General features: G+C 36.4%; 1 long non-coding RNA gene across 1 annotated transcript in view; it reads right to left on the bottom strand.

The window, feature by feature from the left end:
• Positions 1-25722, bottom strand: part of LOC141491632 (uncharacterized) — a 147517-nt gene extending 121795 nt beyond the window's left edge. Inside the window, exon 1 of the long non-coding RNA XR_012469675.1 lies at positions 25582-25722. This is a non-coding gene — a long non-coding RNA (uncharacterized LOC141491632). The remainder of the gene's footprint in view (positions 1-25581) is intronic.
• Positions 25723-26728: the final 1006 nt, after the last annotated feature.

Below are 26728 nucleotides of genomic sequence, written 5' to 3'. Positions count from 1 at the left end.
GTCTCTTCCCCAGAACAACCCTGTTGTGGTATAAGTATTCCCCTACACTCACCCCAGGTTATGGATGAGAAAACTGAGGCTGAAAAGAAATGATTTGTTTAAGGTCACTGACCCAGTCCTTAAATGCAGCTATGGGACAAAGGGAAAATTTCTCAAAAGAATCCAACAGACTAGTGGTTCAGAACACAGGATAACTCTCATGGGACATGCGATTGGAATAAAATCATCTAAACTAGGTGATTTTTTTTTTTTACTTGGAGGATAAGCCATGGAGCAGTTAGGCAAATGCATTTTCTGTCAAATGACAAAGCAAGCACTGATCTCTAGGAATGGTTTTCTCAATGCAGTTTCTTTTCTCCTTGCTAATTTCTACAAGAAAATTGTACTGCGAGAGCATTCTCCCCTTTCAATGCAAATATTCTTTATTTCTTCTTGTATGTTTTATTGAATGGTCCAGAGTGAAGGTGCAAGATGTTTTTTATGTAATGAAAGCCACAAGCCCATGAAATTAACCCCTTGAACTTGAATTTCCCAACAGACTGCTCCCAGGCTTGAAGCTGTGTGGGATTGACCAGATGATTACTCTGGGACTTGCAGTCTTTCTGCAGAAGATTCCAAACTTCAGTGGGCTGTGGATTGACAACTAAGGGGGTGGCAGAAATGACAGATAGCTCCCCAGGGACACAAGGCAGCAATCAAGTGTTGGATTTGGATTTGCTCTTCTATAATTTTCCTTGCAAATTATAGGAAAGCCAAAAGAAAGCCTCACCCCAGGGCTAATCTCTGCTGAGGAAGAAAAAGGTTTGCCAGAGAGTATCTTGCACTTCTAACAATCAAGCAATGCCATCTTTGAAGGTTTTAGAAGACAGGAAATTACTTTGTACCATTGCTGTATTTAGTTCACAAGTAGGTAAACTCTAAGACTCTGAATGAAAAAGATCTGAGTTAGATTATGCCTTCCTGTCTTTGCTACCTATGTGACCAAGGACCATTCACTTAACCACCCAGAGGCTGTTTTCTCACCTGTAAACTGGGGAAAATATCCATAGTTCCTGCCTTATAAGAGGCAACAAGGACAGTGGATAGGGAATCGCTCTCAGGGTCTAGAGGATCTGGGTTCAAGTTGTATTCTCATACCTACTGGCTATATGACCCTGGGCAAGTCACTTGATCTCATAACTCTCATAGACAATTCCATAAGACTATAACTTACAAAACAATTGCTGACCATATTGGTAGGAGTTTCCTCACTAGTACTAATAAAATCATCTTTTCAGAAAATCCCTCCAATATTCCTTATGTCCACAACATTGTTGAGAGGTTTAAGTGAGATAATGTATGTCACATGCTCTGCAAACATGGAAATGCAATTTTAAAAGTCAACTGTTATTACGACTCACATAATAAGTAGGCATGAAGAACCAGTTGCTGGTAATAAACCTTGGATATGCAAGACATCTTTAGCTGCCTTTTTTCCCTTGGGAGATCTCTGCCTTCTCTTTACAAGAGATATTTTATCTCCACAAAACTAATCCATTTCTTGCACCCAGGAGATACTCAATGAATATGGGTGGAATGAATAAAGACCATTTACCCTAATTTCTTGAGTCTCTACTTAATATTTGTGTATACTTTATTCCATCAATTCTCCCTTCTTGAGATGGTGTTGCCTTCACCAAGGGTTTTCAAGAAGAATTACTCCTTAGAGATCCTGGTCTAAAATTTATTCTCTTCTATTTAAAGATTGATTCAAAGGAGACCAATGGATTGTAGAGAAGAATGCTTGTAACATTAATTCCCACATTTTTTACAACACAATTATGGTCTAGTAAAGAACTAAAGGCTTCCACAAAAGATAGGCACGACTGAAAAAGAGGATGGGTCGGTTAGTGGCAAGACTGGGAAATTACAGTGTCTCTACTGGTATCCTTGAAATGTCAGAGATAATGGGGAGGAGAGTCCTCTAGCATATTGAGTGAATTTCTTGTGAACTTATCAACAGAGTCAAGAGTTGAGATCATAATGGTATTGGCCGGTATAACACTTATCACTTGGTGTAACAGAGGTAAAATGGTTGAACAGAAAAGGCCCTGGGTTAGAAGTCAGAAGGACTGGGATCTCTTCTAGTGCTAATGAATGGAACCATCTTGGTTTTGGAGGCCTCAGTTTAATTGTTTGTAAAAGAAGGTGTTTGGATTGAATCATTTTAAAGAAAAATCCAGCTTTCACATTGTATGAGTGGAAACAGGTCAACAAGAATTTATAAAGCACCTACTGTGTATCATACTGAAGAATGAAGATACAAAGAAAGACGAAATTGGTCCCTGCCCTCAAAGACCTCATGACCTATGAGGGAGACAATATGTAAACTAAACAGCACAAATAGAACATATGTACACACATATATGATATTTTATGCTATGTGTATATGTATATGTGAGTATTATAATATGATAAATTGGAGATAAATGTTTTGAAATAGAGAAGCCTATAGTCTAGGGGAAAGCACTGGATGGGAAGTCAGGAGGCCTGGGTTCAATTTTTGGTTCTTTGCTTATTAGCCATGAGACATGGAGGCCAGTTTTTCAACTCTTTGGGCCTCAGCTAGCTGTTCTGTTGAAGAGAAAGGATAGATTTACACCATCCACATAATAGGCTCTATTGTGAGGATGAAATAAGATAAATTATACAAAGTGCCTTCTAAACCTGAGCATAGATAGACATGAGATAGAGAATAGATGTCATTATAAGTCATAAATATCCTAGATATGAAGACATTCTCTAGTTTCCTTGTTCCAGGCCAGACTATGTTTATACTATCTTATTATTCAGAAAGTTAGGGATTTTTAAGAAGGCTCCTTCCCTTCCCCCACGCCCCAAAAGGATCTTCAACAGCTTCCTTCATTAACTCCCATACTTAACAAAATTTCACAGATAAGAATGTCTTCCTTATTGTAATTTATCATCCCAGAAATCTAACTGTGGCTCACGTTCCCCCACCAGAGACTCTTTCCTGAGAACCTCAGCTCTTGGTTCATATCTAGATTTCTACAGAAAATACATAAAAGGGGGCAGGTAAGTGGCACAATGGATAGAGCACCCAACCTGGAGTCAGTAGGGCCTGAGTTCAAATTTGACCTCAGACACTTAATAATTACCTAGCTGTGTGACCTTGGGTAGATCACTTAATCCTATTACTTTGCAAAAAAAAAAAAAGAAAAGAAAAGAAGTAAAAGATGTTCAGCTTCCTGCTCCCCATGCAAGTATTCAGTCTAACCATAAACACAATATAGGTCCACCTTTATTCAACTTCTCAGAAAAAAATGGAACACAAAGGACTCATAAATGGTTGACAATTGACCCCACTCATTCCTTTTCTATTTAATTAGAGGAATTTGGGCTGTAATGGCAAGAATGCTGACTTTGCAGTCACAGAAACTGAGTTCATATCTGTTGATTAACTATATATACTATATATATGATATATATATACTACATATAAAACTATATATATATAAAACCTTGGACAAGTCATCTTCCTTTTGTGTGCCTCCATTTATTTTTCCATAAAATGAAAGTGTTGAACTAGAAGACCCCTAAGGTGCCTTTGAGATTTAAATCTATGATTCTACTAAGTCTTTTTTGACCTTTTCTTCTCAATACTACCTCATCCTAATTCTGTTGGTTTATCTAGACAATCCACTTTATGTGAAGGGTTGAACTCTGAATGCTCTTCCAACTCTTAGCAAGGCTCTGGGACTTGTTTCTGGCCAATATCACTTGGTCTGCCCCCAAATATTCAGTACAACTGGGGGACCATATGGGGGGGTAGGATAGAAAGGTAAAAATGGTGACTGCAGATGTAGTGCATGGCTTGTCACAGGCAAAAAACCTCATTGCCCTTCTGAGAGAGCTTCTAAGAGTGTCATGAGTTTCCATAGAGCCATCACTGACCTATACAGATTTAACTGGAAGTCAAGCACTAGTTACATCACCTTTCCCTGTGATATCTACATACCCCCATCACTGTGGGCCTATCTCAGTGACTTCCCTCTGCATGCCTCTCTGTTGGCCACAATCACTGGTCTGTTCCTATAAGGAGCTTCTTGGCTGGTCTCTGATTAACTGGTCAGTCTTTCATCTCTCTGCACCTCTCTCTACCTCACTGGTGGAGTTGAACATCATATTTCCCACTCTACACCCCCCACCCAACATCACCCCATCACTTCCACAAGATGCATTTTGGGACAAGGAGAAGGTTGGATACAGAAAGATCCCTGAAACAGATGGTACAAAGCAGACACATGCAACTTGAGGCAGATTAGAAACCTGCTTATGGCTTCTGAGCACACCCAGCATGACTGCTAAACTCTTGGAAGGATCCTATTCATTTATTATGCAGCTGACTGGGGTGAGACATGCAGCTTTGCCCTCTTAACAAGGTGGGTCTTATTTTCCCCCTTCTGTTTTAAAGTCAATTGCATTATAGGAATGAGATTTGCCATCCTGGCCTCATTTATATCATTAAATCAACCAAAATGTGAAAAGATCAAGAGAAGAAAGGATCTTTTGCAAAATATTGTGTAAGAGGAAGGTATTTGATGTTTGATGGAGGTATGAATACAAAGTCAAGTGTTCCTTCTGATGCCCTTTGAAAACAATGGTGTAAACACAAATACTACATACTTTGGGGGATATTCAACTCTCAATTTTTCTAGTGAACCCCCTTTCCCCAGTTTCCACCTCCTCCCAATCTGCTGGTGGATGAGTCAACAGCTAAAATTAGTCTTGGGGAGTTGGAAAGAAGAGGAATTGTGAGGCACTAAAAGTAGCAAAGTATTGTGGTCGATGTGCTAAAGCTGGGTTCAAATTCCCTTCTGACACATATTAGCTTTGTCACCCAGGACAGGTCAATTTTCTTCTTTTTGCCTCCATTTTCTCATCCCTAAAATGGAAATAATAATACCTGAGGACCTCTCTTATAGCAGGACTCTAAAGCTCAACTTACATCACATAACTCAAATTACAAAGCACTATGTAAATGTCCATTATTATCAGTATTATTCAGGACTAAATATCAATTTTTCATTTGATTTGACCCAAGGTATTCCCAATGTATGACTCAGTCTTGTGTGGTAGCAAGACCCTAATCATAATCAAAAGACCTTTGCCTCTAGCCCAGTTCTAAGTATGAATATGACAATAAGTGATTACTTGGATTAGAGTCTTTTTTTTTTTACAATTTTCAATCAGATGTGATTCTGTGACGTGAAATCTAATCTCTACTGAAAGGAAATAAACCCAGTCAGAGTCTTCGTTTTCCATCCCAGTTAATGAATAATGTTTTGATGACAGCTTCCACCCCTCACGTTGACTTCTGAGTCTGCTTCTTTCCCATGGAAGTGCAAAGAACTTGGCAAGCAACACAGCTAACAAGTCACGATAGAAAATGATACTCGGAAACTCAAGCACATTCTTCTTCAGCTATCATTTCTTATTTGCAACTGATTTATCACTATCTTGTTGAAATAAGTGTCTGTTTGCTCGCCAATCATGTGTCACCTAGCCAAACTTTAATATATTGTCTGAGAAAACCAAACCCAGACTGGAGTCTTTTAACGCCCCAAGCTCTTGAACTGTCTTCTATCATGTAGACATTTCTCTCTTCAGCATACTCTTTTAATAATTTCTTGGAAACTCTCACAGGGGGTTATGACTTGCATCTTCTAGCAACCCAAGCCTTCAGCCAGATTTTAAAAATGCAGTGTTTGCTTCCCTCCTGTGGCCTCTACCAGAGTCCCCTTTTGATGCCTGATAATATAAATCATCAAAGTATCATAAATCTAAGGCTAGAAGGAAACATAGAGATGATCTCATCCAACCTCCTCAACATAAAATAAGAAGCAGAGGATCAGGAAAGGGAGATCACTTGCCCAAGGTCACAGAGGTAGCAAGACTCGGAGGTGGGATTTGAACCCAAGTTGTCTGTTCCCCTTTCCTTGCCTGGATTCTATCAAGATGAAAAGATTTTAAGGGCACTTCTGGTCATAGTTTTTGTCTGTCATCTAAGGACCAATCATTTGCAGAAGGTTTGACAATAGGTGAAGCATATATAATACATACATATATATACATGTATATTTATATATGTATGTATGTATGTGGGGGTTTTTTGCCCAGGATTTTACACATAGCATTCTCTTATCAAAGGATGTATAATAGTTAAAACGAAGTCTTCTGGATGGGGCATACACATTCAACGTGTTGTTTTTGATCTATTGACTAAAGAATGCTTGGAAAATACAAAATTATCCTCTGCTTGCACCAGAGGAGAGAAGGCTCAAGATAGGCAGGATAGACACAGGTATAAGGATGAGACTGGATCTGCATAAGTTTTGAAGGAAAGCAGAGAAGGCATGGAAGTAGGCAAGTTTCCTCTTTTAAACATTGTGGGCATCAAATAATATCATAAAAATAAAATTGACTATATCTCAACAGTCAGAAAATTGACTAGTTATTGATATGGGAGTGATTTGAGAATCAGTTGAGTGATGAGTCAGATCCTCATTAATTGGAGAAAAGGTCAAAGGAAATGCTGAATTGGAAAAAAAAGGACAAATATAACAACACATATTTGACCATAATTTCTTCTTGGGGGAAGCTAGGTAGAGCAGTGGATAGATCACCGGCCCTGGAGTCAGGAGGACCCGAGTTCAAATGTGACCTCAGACATTTAATAATTACCTAACTGTGTTAACTTGGGCAAGTCACTCAACCCCATTGCCTTGCAAACAAAACAAAACTCCTTCTTGACTTGTTTAAACAAGCTGACAATTCCAAAAAATCTGAAATGGTCAAATATAAAGACACCAATTTTATCACTAGTTGTTCTTTTTATTGTTTATTATAAATTTAGAATTTCCAAACATAATAATAAAAACATCATAATAAAATATTTATAGCATGACTTTTTCTAATAACCAAGAGTGAGAAACAAAGTACATATCCATCAGCAAAGGAATGGCTGGGTAGGTTGTGATTTAGGGACATGGTGGAATATGATTATGATTTAAGAAGTGATGAATATGATGTTAAGAGAAATATGAGAAGATTTATATGAACTGATGCAAGAATGAGAGAAGGAAAACAGTATGAAAAATATCTATAATGATGGAAAAATAAAAACAATAACAATTGAAATAGAATGGTAGGAAATGATTTTGTGATTATAGATTATTATTATGGGTGTAGAACACTGCATATAATTCCAGACTATTTTTGATGTTTTGATGTTGTTAGTTATTTTGAGTTATTTTTTCTTTCCTATCTATTTTTTGTTATAAGCAATGACTTTATAGGAGAGGGGAAGTGGGAGACACATTGGGAAATATAAATGATATAAAAATGTCAATTTGTTTTTAAAATAACTGATAATCATTTCAAATGAGAAGCCACTTGGGATAACTCATGAAGAATTAGCTTTGGAGCAAAGAAGACCTCAGGTCATATATTGTTTTTGATAAAAAGTTGGCTTGGTTACCTTGGACAAGTAACAGCACCTCAGTGTCCTAATGAATTCTTCAATACTTTAGGCTATAGAATATTTGTAACTCTCCATTGGCAGAGGACATTTCCTAACCTCTAGTTCTCTATACCCATGAAGTCAACTCTTAATTTTAGTTCTTTGGATACCAGGATGTTCAATTATTTAGAGCCAGATGGCATCAGTAATAGAATATTAGTCTTTTAAAATATAGAGTTTTGTGACACTATGACACAGTTTCTCAGATGTAGTGTGGTAGTAGTACTTTTTCTAATCCAATTTCCAAAAAAAATTCTAAAATTCAAACCCATTCACATTCTAATAGCAAAAAATGGAAGGGGCTCACCTTACTTAAGGTAACCATCAGGAAGTCATTGAATCTGATTGAATATATTCAGAAAAAAATTCTAGCCAGACAAAGCACAGTTTTAAAGGTCTTCAACAACTCATCTTAAAGATGTATCAATGAGAGGAGAATAAAGGTCAGAAGTTCTATGTGTATTATCTCAAAAGGCTCAAACCTTAACTAATCAATCACATCACTCCCCCATCAAAAAAGCTCTAGTGATGATCTATGGCAGTTAGAATGAAAAAAAGCAAACCCTCTGACATTTAAATCCTTTCACAAAATGACTGCTACCTATTTTATATAGGTTTATTTCTCCTTATTTACCTTTATATCTCTGCATTCTAGATGCCCTTTGCATACAACATTCCATCTCTTATCTTTATGGCTTTGCCCCTCATCTGGAAGGCACTTCCTCCTACCCTCCAACTCTTAGCATCTCTGGTTTAGCTCAATGGTACCTTGTACAAGAGATTTAAGAGCACACACACACACACACATGCATACACACAAATATACATATAACCTAGTTAAATTCTTTGGTTATCTTCTATCTATCCCCACCCTTTAGTGCATCTTCCATCACTATGTCATGTATGCAGTTCTTGTTTGTAATTAATTCTTTAAAAAGACCATGACAACAGGGAGCTGATGCTATGATATGTAAGTGAATTGGATTTCAGTGAGGAAGGATTGTGCAAAGTTACCAGTTTCACTTTTTCCTCTAGAGCCATCTGGATCCAATGACCAGATATGAATCAGGAAGACTGAAGATGGCTGAGGATGTAGTGGGAGACATTAACTTTTTTAAACCAAGGTCTTTCCCAGGTCTTAGGCAACAACCAATCAGTGTCTAAGGCTGTCAAGAAAGAAATGAATCAAAGAATGGACTCTTTGAAGACCATCAGGGTTTCTGTCCAAAACAAAAACAATTGCTATTTACCTGCACTCTGAGAACATATGCATACATACATTATGCATACAAACACACATACATACACATACGAAAGGGCACACACATGTGTGTGTGTGCACGCGCATGTGTATGTTATGCTGGTTATTTTCTCTAGTGTAATGGAAATAAATTTCAAGGTCAAGAATTGTTTCATTTTGCCTTGGAATCCTCATTGCCTAGAATGGTGGCTGTCATATTTGAGCCATGTAGTCAATGTTGATTGTGTGCTAAACACACATCACCTGTCTTAAGCTTTCCCTTTTCACTTAGGTGTGTAGTCCCTAAGAACCAGTCTTCCTTAGATGACACTACAACCTGTTCAATTAAATTCATCAGATATATTTATTAAGCTCCTACATGTGTGGGACATTATGTGAGGGACTGGGTGTACAAATACAAAATCAAAAATGGTTCCTTACCTCAAGACTCTTACAGTCTTCTGGGGGAAGACAATATGCACATAAATAGAAAATAGAAACAAATAAAAACTAGAAAATAATATAAAATATGATATGCACACAGTATATTATATAATATATAACAATAATATAATATATACTATATTATATGCATAATATATACTATAATATAAGCAATATTATTTATATGCATATGAAATAAACATTTGCCAGCTATACTTGATATGTATTAATGGTTTTAAAAACCTAAATAGAATATACAGTTCTAAGATATATTGAACACATTAGTCTTTCTTTAAGGATTCAGGATACCTTCATCATCTTTGTATTTAGCATAGTAGAAAGAGTTCTGAACTTAAACTGAGTCTCATTTTCCTTCTTTGTGAAAATAAAGTGATTGAATTTGATGAGCTCTAAGAACTCTTCTAGTTTTAAGACTATAATCCAGTTAGACTTATTCAGAGAAGTCACATCCTCTTTCTGAGACCATTTTCCTGAGACCTATAAAATGAGGGCACTGGACTAGATGATTCTTTTTTTTCCCCTGCATTTTTAATTCTATTTTTAAAAATTATATAGATGTTTTATTGTTTTCCAATTACATTAAATGGTAGTTTCTACCAACCTTTTTTTAATGAGGTTTTGAGTTTTATGATTTTTCTCCCTCCCTTTCCTGACATACTCAGTTTTGAGCTTGCAAAGCTCAAAACTGAACTTGTTGAGAGAGAAGAATCAGATCCAAAAGGAAGAAAGAAAACATTAGAAATAAACAAAATTGCATAATCCGTAAGACAACTTTTTTTTTAAAATTGAAGATCATAAGCTTTGATCTTCATTTAAATCCACAGTTCCTTCTCTAGATACAGATGGTATTCTCCATCACAGATCCCCTAAAATTGTCCCTGACTATTGCACTGCTGGAGTGAGCAAGTCCATCAGGGTTGATCATCACCCCATGTTGTTGTTAGGGTATATAATGTTCTTTTGGTTCTGCTCATCTCACTCAGCATCAGTTCACAGAAGTATTTTCAGGCTTTTCTGAAATCTCATCCCTCATGATTTCTTATAGAACAGTAGTGTTCCATCATATACATTGACCACAATTTGTTCAACAATTCCCCAATTAATGGGCATCCCCTCAATTTCCAGTTCTTTGCCACCACAAACAGGGCTGCTATGAATATTTTTGTACAAGTGATGCTTTTACTCTTTTTCATGATTTCTTCAGGGTATAGACCCAGTAGTGGTATAGCTGGATCAAAGGGTCTGGACATTGTTATTGCCCTTTGGGTATAATTCCAAATTGCTTTCCAGAAAGGTTGGATGAGTTCACAGCTCCACCAACAATGCATTAGTGTCCCAGATTTCCGACATCCTCTCCAATATTGATCATTATCTTTTCTGGTCATATGGACTAGATGATTCTTAATATCTGTAATCTTATAATTTTTATCTCCCCTACTTGCTACCTATATAACCAAGTAAGTGATTCTACCTGTCTGAACCTCATCTGAAAAAAAAGAGATATGATAGTCCTGGACCACTTCCAGTATCTCTTTAGTTATCCTCTCTTAGAGATGCAAAGCTGCCTCTGGAGGAACAAATCCCATAATCAAATATAGTCTATATAAGTTTTTTATTTTTTAAAATTTATTTAAGGCAATGGGGTTAGTGACTTGCCCAAGGCCACACAGCTAGGCAATTATTAAGTGTCTGAGGCTGGATTTGAACTCAGGTCCTCCTGACTCCAGGGCTGGTGCTCTACCCACTGTACCACCTAGCTGCCCCATATGTCTTTATTAAGAACCCACTATGTGCCAACACCATGCAGAGCACTGGACTGGGGACAGACTTGTTCCCATTCATGACAGATCAGGGAATTCAGTGGATAGAAGGTCAGTATATATAGTATATATATATTATATATATATATATATAATATATATATATATTAGAATTACTTTGATGTTAACCATTCAAATTTAGTCTCAAACACTTAGTAGCTATGTGACCCTGAGCAAGTTACTTCACCCTATTTGCCTCAGTTTCCTCATCTGTAAAATGAGCTGGGGAAGGAAATGGCAAATCTTTCCAGTATCTTTGCCAAGTAGACCCCAAATAGGGTCACAGTGGGTCAGACAGGCCTGAAATGGCTCAATAACAAAAATGACAGATCAGGCAAATGATCAATGAATCTTCAGTTGAAATTATGAATGGCATTATTCTGGCATTATTCTTTCTCTTATGTCTGATCTCTCAGCAATAGTTAGTCATCTTAATCCAGGATAGGTTCTTAACCTGGGCTCTGTATTTGTATGTATAATACATGTGTGTTTATGCCCACACATGCTCATCTCACATATTCAATAACCATATTGTATGTGATGACTTAGATATTCTGTATATAATTTCTATAAGGTCATTAGATGTTCTCTCTGCCCACATATGTGCAGGCATATGCACACCTCTCCTCTGCCCTGCAGAGGTTCCACATACCGATATATGGGTCTACCTGTATATAAAGAGTAAGGGAAGATTTATCTCTCCTTCTGCTCTAGGGATTGATGAATGTGCCAGTTCTGGATATAATATGCAGTTGGCACATGGGCAAGGATTCAGGATTGGGGGCTTCTTGAAGGCTGACCCTGAGCTTTGTAATGGTGATGAGTACTTTCCTCTCACCCTCTCCAGTGACTGTGTTTGCAGTTGCATCAATTTCTCTGTGTTCTTCTAGCAAAATGTAAGTTCACTGAGATCCAAGACTTTTGTTTTTACCTCTCCAGGACCCAGCACAGTCCCTGAAGCATAGCTAGCTCCGAATAAATGCTTGTGGAATTGAGAACTGAAGTGAATTCTCTGCTTGGACACTTACTAATTGTGTGACCCTGGGCAAGTAACTTAACTCTCTGGGTCTCAGCTTCCTTTTTGTAAAATATCAATGCTGGCCTCAGTGACTTCTAAGACTTCTTCCATCTCAAAATCTATAGTATTGTGGTTCTTAGACTCATAAAGAAAAAAAATGGTCTTAGGGAAACTATAAAAGGGAAGTTATCTGCTATGGGTAAGAGTCCAGCATGTATCCAAGTCCAAATGACATCAGGAGAACTTGCCACGTTGCTCCGAGGTGAGCTCCATGGGCCAATCACATTCTATGAGGTTGTGGATTACTACTATCTATTGTTCTGGTTGATTTGGGGATCTCATTTGGGTTCTTTTTTTTGGCAAAGATGCTGGAATTTTTTTTTTAGTGACTTGCCCAGGGTCACACAGTTAGAAATGTTTGTGGTTAGATTTAAATGGGTAACAACAAAGTAACTTTCAAATATGTATACATGTGTGTATATATATATATATATATATATATATATATATATATGGGGGGGAGAGAGAGAGAGAGAGAGAGAGAGAGAGAGAGAGAGAGAGAGAGAGAGAGAGAGAGAGTGCAAAGGGGAATATTTTAAGGATTTCAACCAAAAACATTGCTGTTTGTGCCCATTTTCCCTTGGCTCTCTCTATATAGTTGTGGGGTGATTTGTTACATAATTCTAGGGACTCTTTGGGTTAACTGTCCTTACTAAGTCACCTAAGTAAATACCCACCTCTGAAAACCCAATGAAGTCTGTCTGGCTGGTTGAGTTAAACTAATAATTGTTGGGGGAAATCTACTTCATATTGTTATTCTGTTGTTTCAGTCATTTTCAACTCTTTGTGATTCCATTTGGGTTTTCTTGACAAAGATATTGTAGGGTTTGCCACTTCCTTTTCCAGCTCATTTGACAAATAAGGAAACCGAGGCAAATAGGGCTAAGTGATTTGCCCAGGGTCACACGGTTAGTAAGGCTTATGAGTTATAACTTTAGAGACACTTTCCTAATCCCTCAGGACTCCATCTAGAATCTTAATGGAATAAGTAATAATCAACCTTGCCAGTTCAAGTGAGAGATGGAATTATAGTTCCAGAGCCCATGCTATGCTTTGTATTATATGTGACTCTGTGAGAGGTATGATTAATATCATGAATTTAATGATTCACTGAATATTGTCATTGAGGAATGTAGGCAGTAGAGGTATTTATTAGAATTCAGAAGACCTCCTTTGAAGAGTCCATACAGGAGTATTCCTTCTTCTTAGTGAAATTTAATACATGACCTTATTTATAGAAGACAATGCACGGGACCTAAAACACTGCAAAAGCTCTTTAGTCAAAGTCATAGCAGAATGAAATAAATCCTCTAGCCATCTATACTGTAAAATCAAAGTAAATGAAAAACTGTACATTGTTGTGAACATAATGACTAGTCAGAAAGGCACCAAGAAGTTGGGATGAACACTTAGATGAACCATCACTGAGTAGCAAAGGAGAATGTTTCATCTGTATAATACATCAGTCAGTCAATACATCTTTAAATACCAGCTAAATACCACCAAAGATAGTTAAAAGACGGTTCCTAATTTCAAGGAATTCAAAGTCTAAAGGAAAGACAACATGGAAACAAGTATGCACAAACAAATCACGTTACAGAATAAATTGGAAATAATCTAAAGCGAAATAGCCCTAGAATAAAGGGAAATTGATCACTGATCCCAAACTGCTGGCTTTTACAAAAATCCATTTCATTAACACCACTATCTTTCTAATCAATCCATATAACTATGAATCACGATATACCAAAATCTCAGCAGACTCAAAAAATTATGTGCCAGGGCAATGGAAAGATTCATGATGGTGAGGAGTAGGGTGGAATGTACCAGCTTGGAAGACTGGGATTCTGAATCTTGTTTGAAGGACCTCATTGAGGATATATATGAACAGAACAGGAGGTCACCTACCATTCTTAGTAATGGGTAGACATCCCAAATAGGATATTGGTTACCCCTCTCCCCCCAATTCTTAAAGGAACCATATGTTGGCCTCCAGAATACTGAATGTTGAAAATTAAATAAGAATTATATAGACTGAGAAGGGGGTGTGAAGGCTGAGATCTGTACCAGCAGGGAAAACATATATATGCTGATGAAATCCCCCATCCATAAAGTAAAATGACAGAGTCTTTCTTATTGGGTCCTTTCTATTTTGCTGAAAGTCAATTTGCTTTTGAGAATTTGCTTTCCTGATTCCAATTGCCTTAGCTACTCAGTTACAAGAAGTACATGAGTTGTCTGAATTGTATTTTTTTTTCATTGCATCGAAGATCTCATTTGAAATGTCTGACACCAAACCTCAAATCCTCTGAATACTCACCTTGTATTTGCACCTCAGGATAAACTTACCTCTGGTGGTGTCATAAGCAAACTGTTAAAATATCACCTTCTAAGACCTGAAATTGGAATATCTCAGAAGGTCAGCAGGAAACCTGAAGGACTGGGGACAATAATGAGCTTTTTCTCACATTACAATTTGGCTGACAAATGGGTCATTAATCCTTTCTTTTTTATCTCCTTCTATAACACTTGAGGGGCAGCTAGTCAGGTAGCATAGTGGGTAGAACAGCAGGCTTGGAGTCAAGAAGGCTCATCTTCCTGAATTCAAATCTGGCCTTAGATACTAACTTAGGCAAGTCACTTAGCCCTGTCTTCTTCAGTTTTTTCAACTGTAAAATGAATTGGAGAAGGAAATGGTAACCATTCCAGCTCATTTACCAAGAAAACTCCAAATAGGGTCACAAAGATGTCTGGTACAACTAAAAATGACTGAATATGAAATACAAAGCTCTAACCATTTGTATATGAATGTGACACTAAAGAATACTCTACTGGATATTATTAATTATTGCCATTAAGACATTCTGTTAGGAGAAATAAGATAAGAGACAGTTATATCCATTTGAATTTAGAAATGGAACCATTGCCATAGTGATTGCTGTACCTATTTCTAAACTCTCTCAGTCTTTGATATTGAGAGAAGGGATTGCAGGAAAATGGCTAGGATGCAGAGGAGCCCATATATCAGAAAATAATTCAGAGGGGCTTAGAAATACATCACTCTGGAAAGAAATAAATGAATCACCTTGGTGTTCCACTACCCAATCCAGGAACCTATAGAGGAATCCCCAGAATCATGCAGAAACCCAACTCTAAAAAACTAGTTGTGTTAAAGATGATCATGATGGGCAGATCACAGGCAGCCCTTAGAGGCTTTGGACAGGTCTGGCCCCCCAGAATGAACCTGAAATGTAGCTTCTGAAACTTAGAAAGAATAGCCTTAAGGCATCCCAGATAAATATCATGACACAGTGGGAGAAAAACCATAGGCATAATAATCCTGATCAGTCCCAGAAGCTGTCAGTGATGTAGCCCCAGAACTTATCAGAATGGAAGAAGAAACCAAGCAAAGATTAGAGCAGGGCGGGGTGGGGGTGGGGGATCCTGGAACCCTGAGGCAGGAAGGAGTCCTTAGGCAGAGGTGCCCCAGAGCAACCCCTGTGTTCTTCCATGCAGGAGCTTACTCAGGACTACCATACCCATGCAGACCTTTCCATATCAAACAGATAGAGAGCTTGTCCCCATAAAAGGCTCCCCTCTCACTAATCTCAGTACCTAGATTAGATGAACAAGCCAAGGAAAATAAAACACAATGAAGAGAATCCTTGCTTTGAGTCACAGACTGGGAATAAATCTTGAAAAGAATAGCGACTCCAGAACAAGTACAGATAAAACCTCAGAGAGGGAAAAAAATGTCTTGTCCACAGAAATTGAAGGAATACCTGAAAGAAATGAAATAAGAGAAATATAATGGAAAATCTAGGGAGAAAAGAATAGCAAGGACACTTTTGCTAGGAATATAGAAAACCTTCCCCAGATACTGAATGACCTGAAAATTAGAATGTTCAGACAGAAAATAACTCAGTGAGACAAAAATTATTGAAACAAAACTAAAAGATTTGAGAAAAAAGTGAAGTATGGGAAGCATAATGTCAAAAATAACTTAACTGGAAAATAATCCAAGGAGAGCTAGTCTAAGAATTGTTATATCTAAGAAACATGATTAGAAAAAATAGTTTGGATATTTTATTTCAAGAAAATATAAAAAGAAAACTGCTAAGTACTCTTAAATCCAGAGGAAAAGATAAAAAAATAATCTATTGGTCATCTCCAGATGTAAAACTCCAAATTAAAATGCCCAGTAATCTAATAACCAAAAATCCAGAACTTCCAGGTTAAAAAAATATACTATAAGTGTTCTAAAAGGAGTTCAAATACCAAAGAACCACAATAAGGGTAACACAAGGTTTTCCAGTTGTCTATAAAGACCATGAGCACCTGGAATATGATCTTTCAAAAGGCAAAGGATCAAAGTTTACAACCAAAGACAACCTATCCAGCAAAAGTGAAGTATAATCCTATTGGAAGAAAAATGTATCTTTAGTGGAATGGAGGATTTCCAAGCATGAGGAAAATGCCCAGATAGAATATAAAATTGGAAATGAAAGTACAGGTATCAAAAGAAATACAGACAAGTGTATATAATTTAAAAAAATAGAATGTGTATATCTATAGTCATATGAGAAAATACTAAATCACTAGTGATTAGAAAAATGCAAATTCAAACAACTATGAGGTACCAACTCACACCTATCAGTTTGACAAATATGACAGAAAAGGATAATAATAAATATTGGAGGGAATATGAAAAAATTGGAACACTAATATATTGTTGGTGGAGTTGCGCACTGATCCAATCATTCTGGAAAGCAATTTAGAATTACACACCAGAGATTATAAAACTGTACATACCCTTGGATCCAGCATATTACTATTAAGATTGTATCCTCAGGAGATTTTTTTCAAAAGTCTGTGTGTATGGGGGAGAACTTAGCTGTATAAAAATAATTATAGCTGCTCTTTCTGTTGTGGTAGAGAATTGGAAATTGAGGAGATGTCCGTTAATTGTGGAAACAGTGAACAAGTTGTGATGTATGATTATAATGGAATATTATTGTCCTAGTAAGCCGATTGCAGAAACTCTTGGAAAGACTTACATGACATGATACAAAGTGAAGTCAACAGAACTAGGAGAACATTGTACACAGTAATAGCAATCCTGTACAATGATCAATTGTGAATGACTTAGCTATTCCAGCAATACAATGAATTCCAAAGGTCTCATGTTGAAAAATGTCAACCACCTCCAGAGAGATAACTGGTGGTGTCTGAATGTAGATTAAAGCATATTGTTTTTCACTTTTTTCATTTCTATGGGGTTTTTTTTTGGGGGGGGGTCTGTATCTTCTTTCATAACATGACTAATACGGTAATATTTTTTCTGTGATTGAACATGTATAATCTATATCAAATTGCTTACTGTCTCAGGGAGGTGGGAGTTGAGGGAGGGAGAGATGATTTGGAACTCAAAAGTTTTAAAAAATGAATGTTAAAAATTGTCTTTACATGTATCTGGGGGAGGTATATAACATTATTTTAAAAAGAAATAGGGGCGGATAGGTGGTGCAGTGGATAAAGCACTGGCCCTGGAGTCAGGAGTACCTGGGTTCAAATCCAGTCTCAGACACTTAATAATCATCCAGCTGTGTGGCCTTGGGCAAGCCACTTAACCCCATTTGCCTTGCAAAAACCTAAAAAAAAATAGAATACATGGGGATGAATTGTTGACAATGTAAAATGTGGATCAAAAGTAAATGTCTTTTCAGAACCCTAATAGCATTACGGGTCACAGAAAAGTAAAAAAGATGACAGAGGGTCTGGGAGTGGTTTAGATTTGTTTTAATTGTCTTAGAAGAAAAACAATAAGGGATTGGGGGTCTGTACTAGGGAATAAAGAAGAAGCAGAGGAAAATCACTACTGCATAATTGAGATGCATAAGATGGAAAATCAAAGTCACTGAATAAATGGGAAAGAAAGGCAGGCAGCCTGTAAACTTCAATTTCATCTGAACTGGATAAAGGAAAATTGAACACAATTATACACATACACACATAGATTCTGGTATAAAAATACATTGAACTCAAAAGGGAAATAGGAAGGGAAAGGAACAAAGAAGGAAGTAGAGAGGTGTCTGGAAGATAGATAAAGGAATAGTCATAAGCAAAATGAACTCAAGTGTTAGAGAGAGAAACATGAAAGATGAATTAACATAAAAGGAGAGAGTAAAAAGTCGAGTAAGAGTGAAAGTAGAGTTGTAACAGTGAGGAAACTGGCCATTTATTTATAAGATTACAAGTATCAAGCAAATTCCCTCTCTTCTACCACCGTTCTCTCTCTCTCTTGGCAAGGTGGTTAAGTGATTTGCCCATGATCACACAACTAGGCAATTATTAAGTATCTGGGTCTGGATTTGAACTCAGGTCATCCTGACAACAGGGCCAGTGCTCTATCGGTTGCATGACCTAGCTGTCCCAATCTTTTTCTTATTTGTAAAGAGTAGGGTGGGAGCAAAGAGAAGAAAAAAATCCAAGCCAATAGAATACAGGAAAATGCACAATTAATGATCACAATTATGAATGTAAATCGAATGCCCTTTCCCATGGAATGGAAGAAAATAGCTCAATGGACTAGAATGCAGAACTTAAACCTTGAAATTTCATTTAGACTTTGAGCTATGAACATGATAAAAATTTTAAGTAGGGAAATTGCCCTATGTTTAAAAATAGAAGAGATAACAAATCAATATCATTAATATATACATATATATGTGTATATACATATATATGTATCTAATAACATAGATACTAAATACCTGTTGAGTCCCTTTCTGGACTCCCTTATCCTTTCCCCAGGCGAGCATGGGAGGGGCAGGAGACAAGGAAGACAAATTCTCCCTTTGTACATGAAAGTCTCTGTTTATTTGCCAAAATACAAGTGCTTGAATATCCTTCCCAGTCTCTAATCCACTCCCATTCCAGTGGCACTTAGTAAAACAACATTCTGGTGCTCAAGGGCACCACGTGACGAAGATTTACAGTATTCCTACATACGCCAGTCCTTAACAAATACCTAAATCTTGATCTTGATATTATCCTTCATTCTTGAAGAGGACCACAACATCAAGGAGATGAGGTCATATCAAGCACTTGAATTGGATATGAGTGAAGGGTACTGTGCTAAGACACTAGTTTCACTTTCTCCCTCCATAGCCATCTGCGTCCAGTGACCAGATAGGAATCAGAACAATTGGGGATGGCCCTAGATGTGAGGCAGGCAGGGTTAAGTGACTTGCTCAAGTTCACATAGCTAGTAAGAGTCAAATGCTGAGGCTGGATTCAAACTCCTGTCTTTCTGACTCCAAGACAGAGCTCTATCATTGAGCTCCCCCTAGCTGCACCTAAATAAGCATTATTAGAATTGAGGGGAGAAATAAACCAAACAACTCAAATAGTGGAGGAAATTAATGTATCCTAGACAAGGCCTAGACAAATGTAAATAAAAAAAAAATGAGAAAGTACTAAAGAATCAAAATGGAATTTTAGAAAAAGATAATAGATCTCAAGTAATTACTAATGGGAACTGAAAGGAATTTAAATATTTCTTAGCTGCTCATAGCACCTTTACAAAAACTGGGCATGCATTAGGGCATAAAGACCTCACTAAAAATGGAGAAAAGCAGAAATACTTAGCACATCATTTACTGATTTCATTTCAACAAAATTATATTCAGCAAAGAATCTATAAATGAAGAATTAAAAAGTAATTTGAAGGATCAGTTAGGTGGCTCAGTAGATAAAGTACTGACCCAGAAGTCAGGAAGACCTGAGTTCAAATGTGACCTCAGACAATTAATAATTACCTAGCTATGTGTCCATGGACAAGTCACTTAACCCCATTACCTTAAAAACAAAAGTAATTTGAAACTAAACATTATAATTCTAACATCCTGGTAGGCCAGAGATGAAATTATAGAAATAGAAATAGAAAATTATAGAAATAGAAAATTTCATCAAAGAAAATTACAATAATGAAATAATAAGCCAAAACTTTTAGGATACAACTAAAGCAATTCTAAGGCAAATATTTATCTCTAAATGCATTCATCAATAAAAGATACAAAGAAGAAATAAATTGACAATACATTTAAAGAAAACTTGAACAAGAAATAAAATATCTACAACTAAATAACAAATAGAAATTATTAAAATGACTATTGAAGATAGATATTGAAGATGACTATTGAATTGATACATAAAACTAAAGACTGGTATTTTGGGGGAAAGCTCACAAAATAAACAATTAGTTTTCTTTCTTTTTAAAAGATAGAGGAAAATGAAAAGGAACTCACAGTAGTTGAAGAGGAAATCACAGAAATAATCAAAAACTATTTACCCAATTATATTTTAACAAAACTGAACTCCTACAAATTATAAAATAACTAGATTAACAAAATGAGAGGTAGAATATTTGAATAATTTAATATCAGAAAAGACAATTGAGCAAGGCATAAATGAGCTCCTACCCCCCAAAGAACCCTCAATCAAAAAAAGTCAATTCTATCAAATAGCGAAAGAACAACTAATATGGACACTATATAAAATCTCTGCAATAAAAAGAAAGGAAGGAATGTTATCAATTTCTCTCTTTAATACAATTATACTTTTGAAATCTAAGCCAGGGAGAGACAAAGCAGAGAAGGAAAACAAAAGAACGATATCCATAATGAACATTAAAGCAAAATTTTGTATATGCTCAGGTATGTATGTTTGTGTGGTGTGTATATATGTATTGTGAAGCCTAAAATTATAAAAAATCATAAAAATATAGTTAAAATAAAATGACAGAAAATACAATAAAATCTATAAAATATTTTACCAAGATTTAATGAATGAATGAATCCACCTATGTAACATGCATATATGAAAATATATATATATATATTTATATATAAAACCTATGTTAGACATTTTAAAGTTTTATTCTCTAAGGTCTTGCCTCTAACCTCTAGGTGATGGTAATTAAGAAAATGACCACATCTAAACTGACAAAAACAAAGAATATGAAAAATTATTGACCTTTTTGTGACCTGAATAAGAATTGCATAATATTAAGTTGCCCAAATATTCTTCAAAGTCTATCAGTCTTGTACAATAATATGTGATCCCTTGTTGTCTCTTCCTGGAAGGTCAGGTCTCCCAGAATCCTATCATCCCCCTCCTGAGTTTGTATTTACCATGGGGGAAGATACCCAGGAGTTTTAATTTCTTACTAAGTTGACAAGACGACCCATAATGAAGGCTGTGTACTCTCCAAAGAAATCAATCTTTTGCCAAGATTATAGTTTTGAGAATCTTATCATACTTAACATTATATATATATATATATATATATATATATATATATATATATCAGATTTGGTTTATATCAGAAATGCATGGTTGAGTCAACATAAGGAAAACTATAAACCTAATAAATTATGTTAATAACATAAATAATCAAGACCATAGGTTTATATCAATGATGATGGATAGGATTTTGAAAAAAAATCAACATTTATTTCTGTTAAAAACTCTAGAAAGCATAGGCATAAATGAACACTTTCTTAATATAATAAATAATATATATCTAAATATAAAATAAATCAACAATGAATATTTATTTAACACCTACTCTTTGTCAGGCACCATGCTAAGTCCTGGGCACTATTCTAAATATTTTATATATAAAGGAGAAAAGTTAGAAGTCTTTATAATTAGGTATAAATAATGAATAACTATTTTCACCACTTCTTTATAACATAGTACCAGAAGTGCTAGCTATAGTGATAATAAAGGAATAAGAAATTGAAGGAATAAGTATAGGCAAATAAGAAACAAAATTATTACCTCTTCAAGAGGATATGATGATGTTCTTAGAGAACCCTACAGAGTTAAGTGAAAGTTAATTGAAATAATAATTTCAGCAAAGTTATAGCATAAAAATAAATCCATATACATAACAAGTCCTATATATAAATCATCAAAATCCAGCAAGAAAATCTGGGAAGAATAACAATAGAATATATAAAATATTTTACCAAGATTTAACAGTCTCTATGAATCCACCTATAAAACACTCTTTGCAGAACTCAGTCTGATCTAAATAATTAAAGAAATATTGGCTGCTGATGTGTTTTTCAAACCCATACAATATAATGTTATTCTTACCTAAATTAATTTACTTATTCAATGCTGTACCAGTCAAAATGTCAAAGGAATATTTTATATTTGTTCTATTAAAAATGATGAAATGGAAGTTTCAGAGGAAAGGTGAAGTATTTCTATGAACTGCTAAAGATTGAAATTAACAGGAGTAGCAGTAAAATTTACAATGATAATGTTATAGAGAAAAATCAACTTTGAAAAACTTTAGAATTCTCTCTGTCTGTCTCTCTCTCTGTTTTTGCAAGGCGATGGGGTTAAGTGACTTGCCCAAAGACAAACCTATGTAGTTATTAAGTATCTGAGGTTGGATTTGAACTCAGGTTCTCCTTACTCTATCTAGCTGCCCCCCAAAACTTTAGAATTCTGCTAGATGTAATGATAAACCATGAGTCCAAAAGAATGGAGATGAAAGCATTCCACTCTCTTCCTGACAGAGGTGATGGACTTAAAAAGTAGAAAGATTTCTCACAGTGTACATCTGTATAGGGTGTTTCTTTCTTTCTTTCTTTCTTTCTTTCTTTCTTTCTTTCTTTCTTTCTTTCTTTCTTTCTTTCTTTCTTTCTGTAGATTTACTCAGTAGGAGTGGAGAAGTATGGTGGGAGGAACATTAAAAAAAGAAAAAACAATAAAGCATATTTATCATATGATATATCACATTTACTTTAGTATAATTTGTAATTCAGAGGTCTTATTCAGAAGTAAAAATCAGGTCAAGAACTATATTGCCAAAGAAAAATGGTGACAATAGAATGTTTCACCTAAAAAAGAGATTGAAGTTAGTAATACCTTTACTGGCCATGAATTTGGAAAAACCCCACATGAAATAATTGGAGTTTGGTAGGACTGACATGTCAATAGCAATAAATAACACCCCTGCAAACTACCCAGAAATGACTAAAGTTTGGCTTCATGTTAACCATGGCAATCTGGAAAGACTACGCTAGAAGAATGAATGAGGTCTTCTCACAATACCTCTGTAATTCCTGGAAACTCCGAACTCTAAAATGACTTTGTTCTGTGTTCATTTCATGACAGAAGTAAAGTTTTATTAGGTGCAGGTCCTTTCAAGTCACAGGGCAGAGAGCAAGCTCTACTCCACACATTATCAACTATCTGTGAAACCTACTATAAATTCCAGTGAAAATACAAAGACTGGCAAAAGACTCAATAGTAAGTTTTGCTTATTAGATTGGACATGATGGCAGTTAGGGGAGGAAAAGCATTTGATTTATAAAGTGGGAAAAATCAAAATAAGTCCCAATAAAAGACATTAGGCTAGAACTAACCTCTCCAAGCCTCAGTTTCTTCATTTAATAAAAGGAAACCCGGACCTGATGCTATGTTCTATGATCCACAGCCCCCAGGAAGTATTGAAGCACCTGTCTAGGTCACTCAGACCATAAGCTCTTTCTGCCTTCTTTTTTTCTCTTGACCCCTTTGAAATTCGAGAATGAGTGGTCTCAGTCCAATGATTTCTACTCCTTCCTTCTTGTTGTCAGAAAAATCTGCTTAATTTCTGAATTATCCAGAGAGGCAAGCTTTTGATCTGCATTCATTAAAAATCATTGTCACTTTGGTCATGGGTTCAGAGTTGGCTTCATCATTGGAAGATATGAGCAATAGGCTGTTTGTTATTGTAACCTGAGTCTACCCTTTGATATTACATCCCTGCCAAGGAGGTGAAAACAGGGGGTATCGTGCTGACTGGTTGGCTTATTCCTCAGTGTGAACACCTCCTTGGAATGCATATGATGACAAAGATCAATACACCAATTGTGATTTTAGAGGTACTGGGAAGGATCCTACACCCTCACATGATAATTCTTCTACCTCCTGGGCTAATGACTGAAATTCTTTAACTGAGAACAAAAATTTCTCCAATCAGATAAGAAATCAGTCCATCAATTGAGTGTTTAATAAACATCTTCTGTGTGTAGACACTGTTGTTGGGTGCTCTGGAATAAAAATCTAATGAAGGAAATAATCACCAGTCCCAAGGATCTTACATTCCAATGGAGGAAGACAATACATCTGTCTGTCTATGTGTGTAGATATGTAAATATATGTAAATCTCTATACATATATTCTCTTTATATTTATTCTGTATATACTGAGCATATTATCATAGTTATATAAGAACATATAATTATGGGCTTCTAAGTATAAAATATATCATACTTTTCTATAAAGGCTTTATGGAATACATACATATGTAAATATATATCCATATGTATATACAGAATACGTGTATGTGTGTGTTTATATAGAAAATGATGCTGTGCCTTGAAGGAAGTCAAGGGTTCTGTGAGGTAGAAGAGACAAGAATACATTTTGGACATGGGATACAGTCTGTTCAGAGACGTGAAGATATTATTTATTTGTTTGTTTTGGATTTTATTGTGGGGTAATGAGGTCAAGTGGCTTGCCCAAGGTCACATAGCTAGTGTGCCACCTCGATCCACTGTGCCACCTAGCTGCCCCAAGAGGTGTGAAGATAGAAGATGTGTTTTTCTGTGTGAAGAATAGAGGGAGATTAGTCTGGGGAAAGGTTTAGAAGGATTTTTAAATGCTACGGAGTGGTGGGAGTTATTAGGTTTTTAGAAGCAATAGAGAGGCACTGGCAGTTATTGAGTAAGGGAGTAACATGGTCAGATCTGCATTATAAGAATGGCAACATTTTGGAGGAAGAATTAAAGTGAAGAGAGAGATATGAGTTGGGGAGACCATTAAGAAAGCTACTGCAGTCATCCAGGCAAGAGATGATGAAGGGTTAACCTAGGAAAAGTGACTAGAGAGCAGGGGACAGAGGAGAGAGATGTTGGAAAAGTAAAAGTGGCAAAATTTCACACAACTGAGCCACTTACAAGTCATGCCTTCAGGTTTCTAATATCATGGTCTTCTTCAAGAATAAAGGATAAGGGGCGGCTAGGTGGCGCAGTGGATAGAGCACTGGCCCTGGAGTCAGGAGTACCTGAATAAGTACACTTAATAATTACCTAGCAGTGTGACCTTGGGCAAGTCACTTAACCCCATTGCCTTGCAAAAAAAAACAAAACAAACAAAAAGAACAAAGGATGAACAGCAACAACCCTATGCCAGGCAAGAGCTGGCAATACAGATATAAGCAAAAAGAGAGTCCCTGACCTCAAGGAGCTTACTTTCTAAGGGGAAAGACAACTCCCCCCCCCAAAAAAAGGAGCTAAAAAACAAATTAGAGTGGGGAGATACTCACATCTGGGTAGGAAGGTGCAGCATGGTGGGTGATCCAGAAAATGAAGAATTGATATGGATCCTTCCTCACAATGGAAGTGCTAGGAGAACATATAATGTCCAGAGGATAGTGAAATATCTAAAGGGGAGAGAAGAAAGGGCACAGCATAGGGAGGCGGCTCTTTCACAGTTTTGCCTGTGCCTGGCCCTGGGTGGATATCAGTTATCAGAGCTCCATCTTCAGCCTGAAATCTCCTGTCACCCAGATCAGCTGAGATCCAGTTACCCTGGGGCTGTAGGTGGAAGAAGACTGGCTGGTAATTGGGATTATCAGTTCTACTTGAGAAGAACCTTCAGGAGTCCAATTGAGTGCTGCTTTGTTCAAACAAGAGTCTACAATTATTTCATTTACTTAGCCACAACTGTTTCCAGGGTACCTTAATCAGGTTTTGTTTTTCCTCTGGGACCTAGGGAACTCTCTGGTTCCAGGAGAAAACTGTGGCATTTGTGTTTCTGAATGGACATATTTAAATGGGTTTCTAATATATTTGGACAATTGGAAAAAGGGGGGGGTACTTTGTCTCAGTGATGGGAAGCCACGTGGGTCATGACATCTTGTTGGAAGTTTCAAGGTTTACAACTTCCTGGTCAGCTTCATGGGGGGGGGGGGCATAATTGAAAAGTATAATTTATTGTGGGGAAAGGGAGTTTTCCTTTTTTGTTTTGTTTTGTTTGTCTTCAATTATAATTAATTAATTAATTATGATGAAGGCTTAACCTAGGAAAAGTGACTAGAGAGCAGGGGATAGAGGAGAGGGATGCTGGCGAAGTAAAAGAACTTGTTTTGTGAGTATGTTGCTAAGGAAAAGAAGAAAACCATCACTAAGATAAGGGTTTGATAATCTGAGGGGGTTTTTTTGTTTGTGTTTTTTTAATTAAACTCTTTGCCTCCAGGGTCCCAGTTTTTATATTAGCTTCACATAGAATTAGGACCATTCATTATATTGTTGCCCTCCTTGTAGCTTTGTACTTGAGACAGGTCCTTTCTGAAGATGATGTTATTAGAGAAATTAAGCTAGTACTAAATACTGGGAGGCAGAAAGCATCATCTGGTACCAGCCTTCTCATTTTACAGAGAAGGAAGTGAAAGACCAGAAAGTTAACTGACA

This window comes from Macrotis lagotis, chromosome 6, assembly GCF_037893015.1.
Source record: "Macrotis lagotis isolate mMagLag1 chromosome 6, bilby.v1.9.chrom.fasta, whole genome shotgun sequence".
NCBI classification, from domain to species: domain Eukaryota; kingdom Metazoa; phylum Chordata; class Mammalia; order Peramelemorphia; family Peramelidae; genus Macrotis; species Macrotis lagotis.
Note: the sequence above shows the minus strand (reverse complement) of the source record. Positions and strands in the feature narration are given on the sequence as shown.